The sequence below is a fragment of the Macrotis lagotis genome, chromosome 8 (assembly GCF_037893015.1).
Source record: "Macrotis lagotis isolate mMagLag1 chromosome 8, bilby.v1.9.chrom.fasta, whole genome shotgun sequence".
NCBI classification, from domain to species: Eukaryota; Metazoa; Chordata; class Mammalia; order Peramelemorphia; family Peramelidae; genus Macrotis; species Macrotis lagotis.
This window is the reverse complement of record NC_133665.1, coordinates 125,494,822-125,513,694: the sequence shown is the minus strand read 5'-3', so window position 1 is coordinate 125,513,694 and position 18,873 is coordinate 125,494,822.

Genomic DNA, 18,873 nt, shown 5'->3' with positions numbered 1-18,873 from the left:
CAAGGATATGATTTCTCTCCCAACACATTAAATTTCTATCAATGTCTAGAATGTAAATGTAAAGATTACCAGACTGCCTTCTGTGGGGGGAATGGGAGACGGGGGGAGGTTGGAGGAAAGATTGTAAAATTCAAATCCTTATTGAAAACGAGGGGTAGAAACTACTATTGTAAATAATTGGAAAACAAATAAAATGTTAATTAAAAAATAAAGTTAACATTTCTAATACTGTATTGAATAGTAGTGGTGATAACTGGCATCATTTTGCCCTTGATTTTATTGGAAATGCTCCTACTTTTTCCCAATTACATATATATTATTTACATATGGATTTTTATAGATACTGATTATTATCATTAGTCATATATAATATATATACTTACAACATAATTATATATTTAATTAATTAATTAATGCAATCTCCAGTTATTCCTATGTTATCTTGTTTTGTTTTTTTAATTAAGAATGGATGTATTCTGTCAAAGGATTTTTTAGCATCTATTGAAATAATCAAATGATTAACCTTAATTTTTGTGATGCTCAATTATGTTGAGGTTTTTCTAATATTGAACTATCCCAACCCACCTGATAAAAATTCTAATGATCATGATGTACTTTCACAGTAATGTCATATTTTAATCTCTTAGTTTAAACTTTTAAGATTTTTGCATCAATAATGAATGAACCTTCATTCTCATCAGAAATGACTCAGAGAAAATAACTTATACACTTAATAAGGTATAGAAATCTATTTTTCCCTATAGGAAAAAAAGAAGAGGAAAGAGATGGGAGAAAGGGTACAGGAGGAAGGGAGGGTGGGTGCAGGTCATAGAAGAGAGGGAAGATCCCTGGAGAGCTTAATCAGATATAGCACACTTTTGAGGAGGAATAGGGTGAAAGGAGAGAGCAAATTAATGAATTGGGGTGGGGAGGAAAAGTACTGAAGGAAATACAAGTAAAAGCAACTGTTGAATAAAATGAATGGAAACAGCTCCTCTTATGATTTTATGACATTGAATGTAATCCATCGCAAAGACAGAGCTGATGGTATCTGAATACAGCCCTGAAGCAATTTTTTTCATCTCACACTATTTTTCTTTGGATTTCTCATTCTTTGTAGGAAGAGGGGAGAATTATGTTTACTTTTACGAGACTGTTCTAGAAAAGTGAAAAAATAGATAAATGAAATAAAAAATAGGGAAAAGATTTTTCAATCACTGTTCATTAGGGGGGATTTGTTTACAAAAATTTTGGTCTGTGTCTGATCTTCCTGGTTTAGATATCAGTACCATATTGGTGTCATAAAAGGAGTTTGGCATAACTCCTGATTTTTTTTAATAGCTTTTGTAGAATTAGAATTAATTGTTTGGTAGAATTTACTTGTTAATCCATCTGGATCAGGAGACTTTTTCTTAGAGAGTTTATTGATAATTTCCTCAATTTCTTCTTCTGAAGTGGGGTTAATTAAGCATTTTAGTTCCTCTTCTATTAATATGTGAAGTCTATCTTTTTGTAAAAATTCATTCATTTCCCTCATGTTGTCAAATTTATTGACAAAACATTAGGCAAAATAGATCTGAATTAACTCTTTAATTTCCTTCTCATTGGTCATGAGTTCAGTCTTTTCATTTTTGATACTGGAAATTTGTTGTTCTCTCATTTTTTTACTGAGATTAACCAAAGTTTTATCTATTTTGTTTTATTTTTATAAACTGAACTCTCAGTTTTATTTATTAGATGAATGATTTTCTTACTTTTAATTTTATTAATCTCTCCTTTGATTTTCAGAATTTCTAACTTGGTAGTTGACTGGGGATCCTTCATTTGTTCTTTTTCCATGTTTTTAGATGTATATTCAATTGATTGATCTACTCTTTGTCTATTTTATTATAAAAATCATTTTGAGATTTAAAAAAAATCCCCTAAAAGCTGCTTTGACTCCTTTCCTTTCAAAAAATTTTGACATGTTGCAGTGTTGTCTTTTTTTAATGAAATAGTTGATGATTCATAAGATTTGCTATTTGATCTGTTCATTCTTAAAATTCAGTTATTTAGTTTCCAAATAATTTTTTATTTATCTTTCCATATCCCTTAATTATATGTAATGTTCTTGCATCATGCTCTAAAAAACATTCATTTGTTATTTCTTCCTCTCTGCATTTGATTGTAAGTTTTTTTATGCCCTAACAAGAGGTCAGTTTTGGTATAGGTGCTATGTACTGCAGAGAAAAAAAGTATATTATGGTCTAAACCCAACTAATTTATTTCAGAATTCTATAATAGCTAAGCTTTCTAAGATTTTATTCACCTTCTTAACTTCCTTCTTATTTATTTTGGGTGTAGATTTTTTGCTGTCTGTTTCCTTGTAATGTATTCAGCTATTCCTATAAGGACTTGAATGCATATATACTGCTCCCCTTGGTTCATATACAATGATATAACTTCATTGCCTATTGTGCCTTTTAAAAATATAGTTTCCTTCTTTATTACTTTTAATGAGATTCATTTTTGCTTTTTTTGACCAGGATTGCTATGCCTGATTTGTTTTTATTTATCTGGAAGTATAATATATTTTGCTCTACCTTTTTAACCTTTATTTCTCTGCTTCCAATGTGTTTCTTGTAAACACCTTAATGTAGGATTCTGCTTTTTATTCTAATCTGCCATCTGCATTTGTTTTATGGGACAATTCATCCCATTCATATTTACTGTTAAGATTAATAATTCTGGGGGCCGCTAGGTGGCGCAGTGGATAGAGCACCTGCCCTGGAATTAAGAGACCTGAGTTAAAATCCGGATTTAGACACTTAATAATTACCTAGCTGTGTGGCCTTAGGCAAGCCACTTAATCCCATTGCCTTGAAAAAAACCTAAAAAAAAAACCAAAACAAAACAAAAAAGATTACTAATTCTATTTTCTCCCATGTCATCTTTCCTTGTTTATACTTACCAATATTTTTTCCTTTAACTTTTCTTTTAAATTTACATTTAATTTAACTTTGATATTCACCTTTCTTTTTGTTAGTCCCTTCTTTCCCTCCCCCCATTCCCTCACCCTACTTTACTGTATGGTAGGATAGAATTTTAAACCCTGTTGGGATTGTACTTTATATCGGTTGAATTTTCCCAGTATTCAAACCCTCTCTCCTTTCCTCCTACTATAATAGATTTTTTTTGCCTTGTTGCCTGATGTTATTTATCCACTAATCCCTATCCTTCTACTAATAATAGTCCTTTTATATTTTTATTGTTTTAACCCATTTCATACTTACAATTTCCTTGTCAATATAAACTCCTTTTATCTGTCTTGGGAGAACTGTTCTCAAAAGTTGATTGATTGATTGACTGATAAATAGCATTGCCTCATAGTCACTAGTACCTTCCCCTCTTCAGTTCCCTCATAAGAAATACACTTCTAAATAGTCATAAATCATGTCAAATTATAGTTATTTTATATCATACCCCCTTTTCAAGTAACCTTAGATACGCAATCCTCATAAGCCAAACCATCATACAATATCGAAGTATTCCATAAACCACTTAAACCCCTGAAGTACATTCCCTCCAATTGTAGCCAAAGGATCAAACAAAACAAAATCTCTCCATAATTTTTTAAAGTCCAGTCCTTCAAAGTCTAAAGTATTCCAACCATACCTCTACAACCTTCCCCAACTAAAGTATCAAGTACACTCTCTCTCCTCTATCCCTTTAGCAATCAACCATGGTACTAAAACTTTTCTCAACTAAAGGATGGGTTAAAAAAAGTCACTTCCTAATCTATGTTCAATCCTTCTAAGTATGCTATCACCCTCTACTCCTATTTTTCTAAAACTCTCTTTTACTGAAGCTTTTAGTAAAGTGAGGTCACTTCTGATTTAATTATGTTTCAAGCCTCTAAGTATTCTTAGAATTGAAACACCCTGAAGGTCTCCCTTAAGGACTATAGAAGTAGTGGCGCCTAGGTGGCGCAGTGTATAAAGTACCAGCCCTGGTGTCAAGAGTACCTGAGTTCAAATCCGGTCTCAGACCCTTAATAATTAACTAGCTGCGTGGCCTTGGGCAAGCCACTTAACCCCATTTGCCTTGCCAAAAAAAAAAAAAAAAAAAAAGAAGAAGTGATTGCAAGGCACAGGGAACATAGGCAGTCTAGAGTGTTCTCATCAGACAAAGTGCTGTGCTCTATGGGCAAGGTAGCTCAAAGGAAATGTGAGATACATTAGTTTAAAGTAAACACCTAGGTGTTCTACTGGACTATTTGTGCCTAAACCAAGCATTCTGAGCTCAGATTGATCTGATCATGTAATTTGTGCCTAACATAGTGATTTCATTTTGGCCTTCTTAGACAATAAAGGAAAAGTACCAATGAAACTGGGGGCATTTAGATGGTCGGGGAGATAGAGCATTGACCGTGGAGACTGGAAGACCTGAGTTCAAATTCAGCCTCAGATACTTAATAATTACCTAGCTGTGTGATATTGGGCAAGTCACTTAAATCCATTAACTAGCAAAAATAAAACCAAAAGAAAAACAGATCAAGGAAACCTATATTCTCTTGAAATATATTTAATTCTTTAACTATCCTAAAAGAAATCCTCAAGAATTTTAAGTGTTATCTTTCCTTGTAGGGATGTATACAATTTAGCATTTGCTCCCCCCCCTTTCCATTTACATTTTTATACTTGTCTTAAATCTTGTATTGGAAGTTCAAATTTTCCATTCAGTTCTATCTTTCTGGCTGGAAGTCCTCTATTTCATTGAAAATTCATGTTTCCCCTGACAAAATACATTGAATTTTGCAGGGAAGTTAATTCTTGGTTTTAATCAAAGGTCTTTTGCCCTCTGAAATATCATATTCCAGGCCTTCTGATCTTTCAGTGTTTAAGTTGATAAATCCTGTGTGAGTCTGATTGTACTTCCTTTGTACTTAAATTGCTTCTTTGTAGCTGCCTGCAGTATTTTCTCCTTTAGTTGAGAATTCTGGAATTTGGCTATGAATAGTCCTTGGAATTTTTATTCCAGGGCCTATATCTGTTGGTTCTCTGTGAATTCTTTCAAGGACTATTTTGAATGCTTGATCTAGTACATTGGGGCAATTTTCATGATAATTTCCTGAAAGACATTTTCCAGGCTCTTTTTATTTTGATCTAGACTTCATGGTAGATCAATAATTCAGAAATTATCTCTTCTGAATCCATTTTTCAGTTAATATGGTATTCCTAAAATTAACTTTACATTTCCTTCAGTTTTTCCACCTTTTGTTTATCTTTGATGGACTCTTGATGTGTCATAGAGTCATTAGTTTCCATTCATCCAATTCTAATTTTAGCATTTTCATTTCTTCAGATAGCTGTTGTGCTCTTTTTCAGATAGTTAATTTAACTTATAAAAGAGTTGTGTTCCTTTTTCAGTTGATCATTGTTACTTTCTGATGAATTTCATTCCATTTCCATATTATCAGTTTGACTTGTTGATGACTTGCATTCCTTTTCCTGTTGGCTATTTTTACTTTCAAAGGAGATTATTTCCTTGGACAATTTTTTTATAATTTTCCTACATGACTCTCATTTCTTTTTTTTTCCATTTGTCTTCATCTGTTCTTTGATCTTTAAATTCCTTTTTAAGTTGTTCTCTAAGGTTTTAGATTTGAGTCTAATTCATAGGCTCTTTTGATACTTCCCATGAAGGTTATTTGTTGCTGCTTTCTTCTTCTGGGATGTCAATCAATTTTTTCATCTCAAAATGAATCATAGCTTTCTATAGTTAGCACTTCTCACCCCCACTCACCCCCATTTTGATAGTTGAACTCTGTTCCTGTGATATAGGGAATATAGTCCTGAACTATTTTTTGCTGGGACTGGAGTCTGATCCCTCACTTATCACTTGCCAAGGTGCTGCCTATGTAGCCCAGGCATTGTCAATGCAGGGGTTTGTTTTCTCCTTTATATTTAGGCTCTGCCATTGCAGTGGCTTGTTCCCTTCCTAGTTCTAATTATTACTTCAGTATTTGCAGGGCTCTGACTTGTTTGGGGTTCGGACCATCTCTGTTGGTCCAATATGTAGCTGCTAGGTCCTGGACTGATGTTTAGTTTGCCAGAACTTGGACTGCCCTTTGAAAACTGGGACTTGACTTAATTTTTAGTTGCCAGGACCTGGACTGAACTGTTGCTAGAAGGCTCCTGCTGCCTTTCTGCTCTCTTGCCTAGCTGCACTTTATTTCCCCCTTTCCCCTGAAGAGACAGACATTACTGAAGGTCATCCATGATATCTACAACTGAGAACTTAAGTTGCTATTTTTTTTAAGTTGGGTTCTGTAGCTTTTTGTCTGTGTAGAGGTTTCATTTAATGTTTTGTAGGAAAAAATACCAGGAGCATGCTAGTTTCACACCATCATCTTGTCTGTGCCTAAGAAGTTGATAATAGGAATTTTAATTTTGAAATGAATAGGGGATTCATTCCTGACATGGAAAACCAACATTGGTATGGAACAGGTAGACTATTGTGTGTAGGTAATAGGATGTAGCCCATTTTGGGGGGAACAGATACTTGATAAAAAGGCAGACAGATAAGTTTAAATAAGGTAGCCTGCCCATCCAGAGGAAGAAAAACAAAACAAAACAACAACAAGAAAAAGAAAAGAAACAAGCTTTCAGAATCTGATGAACACTTTTTCAAATTTATTTCTTATCTCTTTCCCTTAATCCTAATTCCTCATATCAAAAATGACTACAAAATAAATATGTTAATAAAAATATGTATGTGTAACCCTAACATGACTATTTGCCTCTGGGGGGGAGGTGGGAACGGAGGGTGTAAGGAAATTTTGTGACTTAAAAATATATATGTGCATATGGGATGAAAAGAAAGAAAGAAAGAAAGAAAGAAAGAAAGAGAGAGAGAGAGAGAGAGAGAGAGAGAGAGAGAGAGAGAGAAAGAAAGAAAGAAAGAAAGAAAGAAAGAAAGAAAGAAAGAAAGAAAGAAAGAAAGAAAGAAAGAAAGAAAGAAAGAAATTGAAAAAAAAAGAAATAAGGTAGCCTGGATTCTAATTATACTGAATAATAATTATAAAGCTCTCTCTCTCTCTCGCTATATATATATATATATATATATATATATATATATATATATATATATATATGTATGTATGTATATATACATATATATATGATAATACAAGTATCTATATGTAATGCATAATTAAAAATAGGGCAGCTGAATAAAGCAATGGCCTTGGAGTCAGGAGGATGGAGTTTGAATCCAGTCAAAGACACCTGATAATGATAAGCTGTGTGACTTGGGCAAGTCACTTAACACTGATTGCCTCACACCCAGGGCCATCTCCAGTCATCCTGTTTCATATCTAGCCACTGGATCCAGATGAGCAGAAATCATCACATAATAAAAATACACAAATATATTTTTCATAGAGAAGAAGGAAATCACTGAAGATTCTAGAGTAGGGGAATGTTACAGTTAGATTTAGGCTTTGTAAAAAACAATTTGGCAGGGGCAGCTAGGTGGCACAATGGATAGAGCACTGGCCCTGGAGTCAAGAGGACCTGAGTTCAAATCTGATCTCAAACACTTAATAATTACCTGGCTGTGTGACCATTGCCAAGTCACATTAACTCCAATGCAAAAAAAAAAAAAAAAAAATGGCAAAGTTTCTGTGATAAATTAAAAAATGCTAGAGGATAGAAAATAGATATTTATAACAATAGTGTATATGAGAGATAATGATGATCTGTTCTCAATGTTAATTCAAGTGAAGAGGAGACATGTTAGAGATACTGAAAAGATTGAATCAGTAAAATATGGCAACTAATTACACTATAGGTGATGAATGATATTTAGAAGTGGAAGATGATTCAGAAATTGGGAACCTAAGGGATTTAAACCATAACAGTTTAATTAAGAAATAGAGATATTTAGAGAGTGATGGTTTAGTGGAAGATGAGTTGCATTTTAAGTATGCTGAATTTTAAATAACAACTGACAGTTAGTGAATGAGACTAATATTTATAGAAGAAACTGGTCGTATATATAAGTTGGGAAAATATTCATGGAGATAAAAATTAAACCTATATAACTAATGAGCTCAAAATTTGAGGAAAAAATCATTGTTAGAGGAGAAAATGTGATTGTAAATCTGTAATATAAAAAAAAATACAATAGTGTAAGGGAAGTCCTAGAGGTAAACCTATTGAGAAAAAAGTTGATGAAAAAAAGTCCTATAAAAGTTTCTCGAAGAAAACAAAATAAATCAAGAGGTTTAAATTTAAATTTAAAAAATTAAATGATAAATAGATAATATTAAAAAGAAAACAATTAGAAGAAAATAAATTTTGGAACAAAAGGCAGGAACCATTATGCAAACAGTGAACAAATAAGAAGACTATAACAGTCTGAGACAAGACATGTTAGAACAAAGAATTCTTTTAAAAATTAAAATAAAAAATACAATATTTTATAAATATATTTATTCATTTTCATGCCCAAATTCTCTCCTTCACAGATGCCTTCATCATCCATTAAGAAGGAAAGAAATGTCATAACTCTCATACAAAGGAAGCCATGCCAAATTTATCTTTGTATTCAACATGTATCATGAAAAAATAAGCAAGAAAAATAAGGGACAATATTTACTTCAAACCATCCAGCTCTATTAAAAAATCAACCTGTATGAATTCAAATAGATACAAACTACCAATAATCCATCTCCTGTTTGAAAATTCAAATTTATTATTATTATTATTATTATTATTATTATTATTATTATTATTGTATGACCATAATGTTACAAGAAATATTCAGTCTATAGTATCAGTCAATAAGTTTGATCAGAGTAAATAGTACCAAATATTCTCAAAAGGCAAAAAAGTATTGATAAAAATAGCTATTAATTACTTTTGCTAAAAATAAATTTAATGGAATTCAAGGGGAAGAAGTTAAATTGCCAATGATTGATTTTAAAATTTTTTTGTTTTATTGTATTTTATTCTATAATTATCTACTAAAACAAGCTTTTCCACAACATAATGGAATAGAAAAAAAAGATGATTGCACATGAAAATGAAAATCAATTATGTATAGTTTACTTTTCCATATATATATATATATAATTACCAATTCCCTTCCTCTTTTCTTTTTTTCCCCACCCTTGCGATGATCATCACTGGACATGTATGTATGTATATGTATATATATATACATATATATGTATATATATATATATATATATATATATATATATATACATGTGTCTATATAAAGTCATTCTTTACACAATTATCTTTATCAGTTCTTTATCTGGATAGAGATAGCATCTTCCTTCATATCTCCTTTGTAATTCATTTGAATATGTATAATGCTCAAAAAAGACTTAGTTGCTTAAAGTTGTTCTTAAAATAATATCCCTGTTACTGTATACAGTCTTCTTTTGGTTCTGTTTGTTTTTTTGTTATTTCTTGCATGTCTATCTATTTTTCGAACATCATCATACTCATCATTTCTTTTTGTCAATGTTATTTTATTTTTCCAATTATATAAAAAGAAAGTTTTCAAAATTCATCTTTTTGGATTTTTGAGTTCCACAATTTCTACCCCCCTCTCTTCCCTCCTTCCCTCCCTTTCACAGCAAATAATATGATTGATGTTATACATGTACAATCATGTTAAACATATTTCCACATTATTATTATTGCAGAGAAAGAAGAATCAGAGTTAAAGGGAAAAATCATTAGAAAGGGAAAAAAACTAAAATAACTTTAAAAAGTGAAAGTAGTATGTTTTGATTTCCATAGTTTTTTCCTTTGGATGTGAAGGTCCTTATTCATTTCAACACTTTTAGAATTATCCTTGATAACTGAACTACTAAATCTATCATAGTTCTTCCTTAAACAATATTCGTAATAATTTGTACAATGCTGTCTTCATTATGCTTGTTTTACTAAGAATCATTTCATGCAAGTTTTTGCAAGATTTTCTAAAATTCTGCTCATGATTTCTTACAGAATAACAGTACTCCATCACAATCATATACCACAATTTTCTCAGCATTCCCCAGTCAATGGACATTCCCTCCATTTCCAGTTCTTTGAAACTACAAAAGAGCAGCTATGAATGTTGTTGTTCCTGTGAGTCTTTTCCCCTTTTGTTAGTAGATCTTTGGGATACAGAACTAGTAGTAGTGTTGCTGGGTCATAGGGTATACACAGTATTATTGTCCTTTTTACATGGTTCCAAATTGTTCTTTAGAATGACTGGATCTGTTCACAATTCCACCAATAATGCATTAGTGTTCAAGTTTTCCCACATCCTTTCCAACATTGATCATTTTTTTCATTTTGTGTCAGTTTGCCAATCTGATAAATGTGAGGTGATATATCAGTTGTTTTAGTTTGTAATTTTCTCATCAGTAATGATTTATAACACTTTTTCATATGGCTATAGAAAACTTTAATTTCTAAAACTAAAAACTGTCTATTTATAGTCTTTGACCCTTGATCAATTGGAAAATGACTTGTATTCTTATAAATTTGACTTAGTTTTCAATATATTTTAGAAATTTTTTCTTTGTCAGAAACACTACCATAAAATTGTTTCTCAGCTTTCTTCTATATCCCTTCTAATCTTGGTTAAATTAGTTTTATTTGCGTATAAAAGTTTTTTAATTTAATGTAATCAAAATTATCCATTTTGCTTTATAATACTCTATTTCTTATTAGGTCATAAACTCCTCTCCTCATCATTAATCTGACAGATAAACTATGACTTATGGTATCATTCTTTATCTTTGAATCATGTAACCATTTCAATCTTATCTTCATATAGGGTTTGCTATGCAGTTTCTGCTATACTTTTTCCAGCTTTCACAACAGTTTTTATCAGTTGGGGAGTTCTTATCTCAGAAACCAGAGTCTTTGGATTTATCAAATAGTGGGTTATTATATTGATTTACTACTGTTTCTTTTGTACATAATCTGTTCTCCTAATCCACCACTCTATTTAGTATTAAATACCCAACAATTTTTATGATCATAACTTTATAACACAATGTTGGATTAGGCAAAGTGAGGCTGCCTTCCTTTAATTTTTTTTCATTAATTCCCCTTGATCTTCTTGATATTTTGTTCCTTTAGGTGATATTTTTGCTATTTTTGCTATTTTTATAAAATATTTTTTTGGTAATTTGATTGGTATGGTACTGAATAAGTAGCTTAATTTAAGTAGAATTTTCATTTTTACTTTATTAGCTTAGCCCTACCTATGAAGCTCATTATTTCTTATAGCAAATCTGTATTCCATTACAATCATATGGCACAACTTGTTCAGTCATTCTCCAATTAGCAGGCATCTCTGCACTTTGTAGTTCTTTGCCTCAATAAAATAAGTTACTATAAATATTGATTTTTCCCTTAATTATCTTTGGAACTAGAACTATTAGTGCTATTATTGAGTCATAGGCTACAGATACTTTAATAAATCAATGGGTATAATTTTAGATTACTCTATGAAATGGTTGAATTTATTCACAGTTCTACCTATAGTTAATTAGTAGATCAATTTTCCCACATCTCCACCACAATTTATTGCTCTATCCTTCATTCATTTTAACTGATCTGATAGGTATAAAATTATATTTCAAGTTGTTTTAATTTGTATTTATCTAAACAATAACTATTAAGAGAATTTTTATATTACTATAAATTTCTTTGATTTCTTCTTTGGAAAAGTACTTATTCATATCCATTAACCATTTATCAATCACAAATGACATCCTTACAGATTTGACAAAGTCACTTATATAACAGTTGTATGAGATCTTAATCTGAGAAACTGTCTTTAATTTTTCCCTCAATATCATGCTTTCCTTTGGATATTGGTAATATTTGTATTTTCATAAAAATTTAATGCAATTTAAGTTAATGTAATCAAAATAATCCATTTATACCTCACACTACTCTCTATTTCTTATTTATTCACAATCTTTCTTCACAAAATTATTCACAAATCCATGTCTGATAAATAATATTTTCAATATTATTCAAATTTTCTTTTCATATCTCTATTTGTAGGTCCTATATCCATTCTTAGTTTATCTTGGTAAATGGTGTCAGATATTATTCATGGTATCTTTAATAAGTTTGGCTAAATGTTGTAACAAGAAAATTATATAGCTTAGAGCAGAAAAATAGGAAACAAAGTAGAAATGGATCACAGATCACAGTGCAATAAAATGATATTTAATAAAGGACAAGAGAAACAAAGATTAAACACTAATTGGATATTTAACAACATAATTTTAAAGAATGATTGGATTAAAAGCCAAATCATGAGACAATCAATAATTTCATTAAAAAGAATGGAAATAATGAAACAATTGTATAAAAATCAATGGGAAATGGCTAAAGCAGTAACCAGATGATAGTTTATATCTTTAAATATTTACATAAATAAAATATGAAGGATAGACTACTTTGATTTTAAATAGAAGAAAACCAACTAAAAAGTATTACAACTGAAAATAATGTCTATATCACTAACAAATACAAAGAATTATTTTGCTAAAGGGTTGAATTAGATGGCATTTGATAAGTGTAGCATTATGGATAAGCAATATTTTCAGCATATCTGGCAATGAAAATTATGAGGGAGTTTAGTTACTACATGTTGGGATAAGATCAATGGAAACTTTTACTTTATGAATGGCTAAAAATGTTGGCTACAATTATACATAAATAGAAAATAAGTGAATTGAGCAGGCTTGGGATGTAACTAAATCTGGAAGGGGGTTATGGAGGTGCTGTGTGATTAGGTTTTCAGGAAGTTTATTTAACCTTTATTAGAATGGGACTACTATTACTACTAATACAGTTTATTTATCATCATAATTGTCATCATTAAAATACTATGTAGTAAGAAAGTTTCAATAAGAAAGCGTGAGCAATATAGGAGAAGAGTTAAATTTTAGTTCATATAGGATGATCCTTTCAGTGAAGTAAGAAGTTTGACCATTTGTTGTGAGTGATGAATGAGGGAGAATATTTAGCATGTAAGAAGGGAAAAAGAAATTTGGATTTTTTTTTCCTAGGGAAATGGGAATAAAAGAGTCACTCAGAATAAGATGAATGTCCAAGGTAGTGAGGCTCTGGTGAAAGACACTAAACATTTATAATTGACATGTTCAACTTAGCTTGGGGAGAATCTCTGTTAATTTTCAATAGCACAAGAGCTGAAATGGAAGAATTATATTGCAAGATTTACCTAGAAATGAGAATAAGCAGGATGGGCCTTCAGATATACTGAGAGGAATTGATGAACAATTCTAGTATATGTATATAAAATGACAAAAGATGGGGATGAAACAAGAAAGAGGGTAAATGAGTAAACATGTGGGCAAAATTCTAGAACAGGTGTTTGTCATTCAAGATATAATTTCCAATTTCGAGATAACAGGAACAGTGAAGTTTTATGAAATGTTACAAGGTAAATTTTGGTCAATCTGGGGTCTGGTTGAAGGAGGATGAAAAATGGCCTAGATTGATCAGAGAACAAGAATGCTCATTGACATAATTATTAATATCTACAAAATTAATTTGGGAGAAGAAGCAAAAGTTATAAATCAGTTGATAATGTTATTGAGAATGGAATTACAGAAAAATCTCATGGAAGCTTTACACCAAGGGTTTTGAACTTACATGAATAGATTCAGTGGCTTTTTAAGGAAGTATCATCATATACTGAAGAGGAGTAGCTTTAAAGCAAGAAAACTATTGTTTATATCTCATCTTCACCTCTTACCACCTATATGATGTTCAGTTAATGTTTGATTTATGTCCATATCTGTAAAAAAGAGATTGTCCTCAAAATAATTTCTTGCTCCAATCTATGATCCTAATAGGACAAAGATTTTATGGAATATAGCGTTCATGGAATAATCTGAAATTGGAAGTAGAGAGCAAGAAATGTACTAACTTCTTTTGCTGGCCCTGTGTGTTGGGGGAATTAAGAAGAGAGATTTGTATGGAAAGATGTCAAGGAGAATGTATTATCCATGGAGAAAATGTTAATTCAGTTAAAATGAGAAACTTGGAAATTGAGAAGATGAGTTTGAAGAGAAAGATGAATTTCTTATAAATAAATTGTTCCAAAAGACCCTATTGATTACACTTGTAGACATAAGATCCAAATGGAATGGAGTTTTGGGAAAGTCATACTTGTAAGAATAGATATGAAAACTCAAGAATGTAGCAGAAAAATAGCATGATTTGTATGGTGAAATTTATGACTATTCAAATAAAAGAACTCATGAATCTCACTCACTTAAATTTTCAATTTAGCATAAAGGAAAAGACAACTCACAAGCAGAAAAAATACCTCAAAGATTTTATTAATATTTGGTATTTTTGCTGAACAAATAGTTTGAGACATTAAATTATTCACTATGTTTATTGTTTGTGGAGATAGTATTGATAATCTAACACATATATTCTGTTTCAGTCCAGAAAAATCATTTTAATTATCAGATAAAACTCTCTACTATTAAGAGGATTATTATTAACTTATATATGCAGACCAAAACTACCATAGCATTACGATTTCAAATATTATTGAATACCTAACATTTAGATGATTTAAGCAAAGTTTTAGTCTGGAAAATTGCTGTATGATGGAACCAACAATATTTGGGATCAGTATATTCAGCTTTCAATTCACATTTACTCTGGAAGGGTTTACTAGTGCTGACCATTCACAGCTGTTAACATCTCCTGAAGGGCATTTCTGGTTTGATTAACCAGCTGCTGGTACTAAATCTTAAGAGTCCAGTGAAAGCAACAGGAGAGAATTTGTTTAAATAATCAGCAAAAATTGCAAGTAACGAATATATTTCTTTCTTAGTAGCTGTTATGTCATGGTATATATTCCTGTAAAACACTGCATAAGAATCTACTTCAGGGTGTAGCACATATCCTAAACTTAAATGCTTAATTGAATTAAGAAGTTCTGATTGGGACAAGATTATGCATTGATTTGTGTTCGGAATGGAATTCATAGTGCAGGACTATCCTGTATTCCTCATTTTGGTGACTCACTAATTATGATATTTTTTCCTGAATCGTACTACACTGTTTCAAAAGAATGATTCACCAAAGTTTACTCAATTTAATACAATATATAAATCATTTAAATGAACTAAAATTGCTTAAATGTCTTTATATCACATAAATTTTCATGCTTTTGTGTGTTTTCCATATAGATAATGTTTATGTCTATATGGACTTATATAAATTTAATTAAATATTGCAGTGGATAGAGTGATCAATCTTTGATCAAGAAAATGAGCTCAAATCCAGTTTCAGACACCATTTATGGGTAAGGGTCTGAGATCACTTAAACTCTTTTTGTTTCACTCCCATCATATGTAAAATGGAGATAAAAATAGCAGTCTCCTGACATATGGTGTGCACTACATGTAGGTCAGTTATTATTAGGAGTAGTAGTAGTAGTAGTAGTGGTCATGGGTCATGGAAAGTTACATGCCCTGTGACTTATTTGACTTTCCTCCCAACAATAAAATATCAGAAATAGCTATCACTTCCCTGTCTTTTCTATTGCCTTCATAATATAGTTATAATATGTTCAAGAATATTCTCACAGGAATTCTTTTATGTCTAATAAAACCATTGCTGTAGCATAGAGTCTGAAGGGATTATAGTCATCTTCCTTCAGAAATTCTCATTCCATTAATATACCATTAATTAATTAATGGTACAATCATATTGCTGTACTTGGAAACAAGATTCAATCCAAATCCTCACTTAGGTTACTTACTATTTCTTTGACCTATTAGAAAGTTTGTCAACAACTGGTGAGTCTCATTTTGTTTTACTGTAAAGTGAGCTTATCAATGATAATTTCCTCTTCAGTGGCAAAGTCTGTGTTAATAAATGAGATGTAAATGTTAAATTGATGGTGTCAATGAAAATAAAAAAAATTCTACTGAGGAAAACAACATATTCACAGCTAACTGAAATCGGATAAATTCACCTTGAGTAGAAGTGATACCTTTGAAATGTGGAAAAATAAGAAAAGGAGTACAAAGACAGTGGCATTTGATTTGAGATTGGAAAGGAGCAAGGCATTTTTAATTTTTTTCACATTACTACCATAGTCTTATTGCAAAAGTAAACACAACCCCCACTCCCCAACAAAGAAAAAGAAATCTCAAGAAAAATAAAGTGAGAGAAAAAAGAAGTTTGATTCAGTAGGTATTCATTTACCAATACCTCTATCTTTGGGATGGATATCATTCTTTATCTTAACTCCATCAAAAAATTTGCTTCATTATTCCTCTCCAATCCCATTTATTCTGTTCTCTCTCTCTCTCTCTCTCTCTCTCTCTCTCTCTCTCTCTCTCTCTCTCTCTCTCTCTCTCTCTCTCTCTCTCTCTCTCTCTCTCTCTCTCTCTCTCTCCTTTCAGCAAACTCTCCCTCCTCAAAACTGTGCTGCATCTGACTACCCTCTCCCATCATCTTCCCTATCTTCTCTATCACATATAACCCACTTCTCCCATCCCATTCTTCTTCTGTTTTCCTGTTTTCCTCAAGGTTATGATAGATTTATTTTTAAAAATTTTAATTTATTTATTTTCATCCATATACACATGTATATTTGTAAATTACAAAACTTCCTTTCACCCTCCGCTCTCACCCCCCCAGTGGTGAAGAGTCAGGTTAACATTGTACAGACATATTTTGGTAAAGATATTTACAGATCAGTTATTTTTGGCTTGAGGAATTAGGTTAAGGAAAAGAGATACATAAGAGATAATTTTTATAAAGTTTTCATATTTTGAAGAGTTGGTTTTTTGTTACATATATATATATATATATATATATATATATATATATATATATTTATAAAATCTGTTCTGTTTTGTTTTCTTTTTCCTTCCTGTGGATGGGGATAACATCGTCCATAGCCAGTCTAATACAGTTGTCCTAGCTCTCTGGACGACTGAGAGGAGCTGCTTCCATGCTTCCATCAGGTCTGTTCATCTCACAGTGTTGTAATTGATGGGTATATTGTTCTCTTGTTTCTACTCCCTTCAATCAACATCAGATCCTGTAAGTCATTCCGTGCTTCTCTAGAGTCCAACCATTTATGGTTTCTTATAGAAAAATAGTATTGCATAGTATTCATGGACCAAAACATATTTAGCCATTCCCCAATTGATGGACATCCCCTCAATTTATAAATTTTTGTCACTACAAAAAGAGCTGCTATGAATATTTTGGAATATGTAAGACTTTTCCCCTTTTTTATAATTTCTTCAGCATATAGACCTAGAATTGGAATTGCTGGGTATGAACAGTTTCATTGCTCTTTGGGTTTAATTCCATATTGCTTTCCAGAAAGGTTGGATTCAAAGATAGATTTCTGTACCCAAGTGAGTACGTCATTTCCTCCCTGAATCACTTCCAATGAGAATGAAGTTTCATTCATTCACCCACCTTCCACTCCACTGCAAAACCTTTTTCTTGCCTATTTCATGTGAAAAAATTTAGCCCATTCCAACTCTTTTCCTTTTCTCCTAGTATATTCTTTTCTTGCATGTTAACTCTATCTATATATTATACCTTCATATTTAGCTCCCCCCTGTGCCTTATGCTGCTTCTAACTTCTAACTCATTGTAATAAATAAGAAGGTTCATACGAGTTATCAGTATCTTCTTCTCATGCAGGAATACAGGCAGTTCAACATCATTAAATCCCTCATAATTTGCCCTTCTCATCACCCTTTCTGTGCTTCACCTGAGTCCTGTACTTGAAGATCAAACTTTCTGTTGAGTTCTGTTCATTACTGAGGAAAGTTCGAAAGTCTTCTATTTCATGTAATGTCCACCGTTTTCCCAGAAAGAAGATGTTCAGTTTAGCTGGGTAGTTGATCCTCAGTTGCAATCCAAGCTCTTTTGTCTTCTGGAATATCATATTCTAAACCCTAATATATATATACAAAAGAATATATAGACAAATGATATGAGAGAGAGACAGAGACAGAGACAGAGACAGAGACAGAGACACAGAGAGACAGAGGCAGAAACAGAAACACAGAGGCAGAGAAAGAGAGAGGTAGACAGAGTGAGAGAAAAAAAAGATAGAAATAGTGAGAGATATAATAATGGCAAATTATAGCTAAATAGCTGGAGATTATGAAATCATTTCCATATGTAAAGTAGAACCAAAACTAAAACTAAAAGTCTCTACTTGGTACAGCTTTTTGCAATAATTTTATTTCAATAAAATTCAAGTTTTTCAAGTTTCACTGTTCTCTAGTTCATTCTCCAATTAACTTCTAAATTAGTATTTTTAAAGCACAAGTTTCACCAAGTCACTTCTCTTATCATAAATTTAGATAGTCCATGTTTGCAATGAAATTAATTTTAAACTGCTTAGTCTGGCATTTAAAGTTTTTGAAAGCTGATTTCATCCTTACTTATCAGCCTTGTATTTTCATGACTGTGCTTTGTAAGATCTAGCAAAACTGAACTTCTTGCTTTTATAAACTCTTCTTGTGGCTTTCATACTAGACTTTCCTCTTGCTGAAATTAATTTCTTCCTCATCTCTGTATCTTACAATCCCTGATTTCCTTCAAAGCTCAACTCAAACACCATCTATCACATAAGGAATTTCATGATAATCCATGATAATAAAAATGCCTTTTACCCAAAATTAGCATATATTTATTGCACATTCATTTTACACATACCTATTTATAATATAATCACTCTCAGTGCTGAGATTGTTTCATTTAATCATCAAATTTCTTTTCTATTTAGCTCCTAGAAAAGAATTAGTCTTAATAAATCCTA